This window comes from Pteropus vampyrus, unplaced genomic scaffold, assembly GCF_000151845.1.
Source record: "Pteropus vampyrus isolate Shadow unplaced genomic scaffold, Pvam_2.0 Scaffold598, whole genome shotgun sequence".
NCBI lineage: Eukaryota > Metazoa > Chordata > Mammalia > Chiroptera > Pteropodidae > Pteropus > Pteropus vampyrus.
The window spans coordinates 197696-199414 of NW_011889379.1; the positions used below are offsets into that span (position 1 = coordinate 197696).

The 1719-nt window shown below is 51.3% G+C and overlaps 1 pseudogene; it reads right to left on the reverse strand.

Moving 5' to 3' along the window:
- Window positions 1-710: 710 nt before the first annotated feature.
- Window positions 711-829, reverse strand: LOC111733644 (annotated as a pseudogene).
- Window positions 830-1719: the final 890 nt, after the last annotated feature.

Sequence of the window (1719 nt, forward strand, 5' to 3'; positions counted from 1 at the left end):
TTGAAATGCGTTTCTGTTGCTTACTGCCCCAGGAATTCTGACCAACATAGAAGGGGGCGGGAATTGAACAGGAGTAGACTTCAGAGTAAAAGATGACCAGGAAAATGGAAGGCACTCCATCCCCATGTCTGGGAACCAGAACTATTGAGGAGAGCCCAGACTTTCTGTACATCTGCTGGCTGGGGCAGTCAGGTCATTGTAAGTAGCCATGAAAGGAGGTGACTTTGGAGGACCGAGTTTCTCAGAGATACTTGAGTTGCATGTGTCCCTGAGCAAGGGAGGGACAGGGCTGGGTCTATGTTCCAGAAGGCTCGCTCGAGCAGCAGAGCGGTTTGGGGTTGAAGATGTCAAGTCTGGAGTTCAGGAGAGAGCAAAGTGGCTAGTACAGCAGCCCAGGCAAGAGATAAGTGATATCTCAGTGCAGAGTGGGGTCCGTCCTGCCTTGCAAGGCCACCACGCTGACCCCGTCCTGCCTTGCAAGGCCACCACGCTGACCCCGTCTCTCGTCTGTGGCTGAGACTGCTCAGACTTGGCGCTGTAGCAAATGAGGTTGCTTGGGGTCTCTTACCCTCTCGCTTGAGCTTATGGCCAGGTGACAGCTTGTTCCCTAGGTGTATGGGGCTATCTCCTTATTTTAGCTGTGGTCACACCAATTTAGTCTCAGAGAGCAGATTACGCGATTGCTTTTTTTTTTTTCTTTTCTTTTTTAAAGCCTACAGCACCCGGTTTTCCCAGGCCGTCTCCCATCCAAGTACTAACCAGGCTCGACCCTGCTTAGCTTCCGAGATCAGACGGGATTGGGCGCGTTCAGCGGGGCGGGGCCGAAGGCGCAGAGTGCGCTTTTGCAATGCCATTTCGGAACAGTTTGATAGCATCATTGGAAGAACAGTCATTGATTTTGCTCCTTTTTTATTTTTGTTTTGTTTTGCGGGTCCTGTGGGATTTTACTTTGATCCCTCTCCTCTCTTTTTCTCCTCCCCCCTCTCTCTCCCTCTCCCCCTCTCCTCCAAAATCCAGGTCCAAATATGAGTTATGATGAGTTCTGTTGTTACTCGTCTCTAAAGAAAAACAAGTCATCATGTTTGATTAATAGGGATTAAGTCAGCTCTGGCAGAGTTTTTACCTGCTCATGAAGGAGCCTGGAACTTTGTGCCTGGAGAACAGCTGCAGGGCTTGTATTTTGGGGAACAGACTCCAAAGGCTGAGTGGCACTTGGGCCTGGCTCCAGGTTGTCATGTCTGTGGTTTCACAGCTGTCTCCCTGTCCCTCCAGGAGCAGGCGCCATGGGCTAGGCTGGCAGAAACCAGGCCTCTGTCCCTCCCCCGGGAAGGTGTCCCAACCATGAGCCTCCACCCCTGCTCCAGTGTCTGCCCGGGCCCACGCGATGCCTCTCCTCCTCCCTCCATCTTTTCCCTAGTTCCCTTAACCGTAAAACGAAATAACACCCACCATGGAGGAACATGGTTAGGACTGAGTGAGAGCAGGTGTAGACGACCACTTCCTAGAAATGTGAGGAAATGCCATTATTGTCATTTATGTTCTTCTAGTTCGAAGTCAACAAACATGGAAGAGCCGCCATGTGCAAGACCCTGCGCAAAGCATGACCACAGGTGCTTAGAGCAGAGTAGGTTCTTAACAAATGTCTGTTGAGTGAGTGAATGAATGGATGACTACAGGTGTCAGAGGTTTGGGGTGCTCAGGGACAGAGAAGTCCCTGGC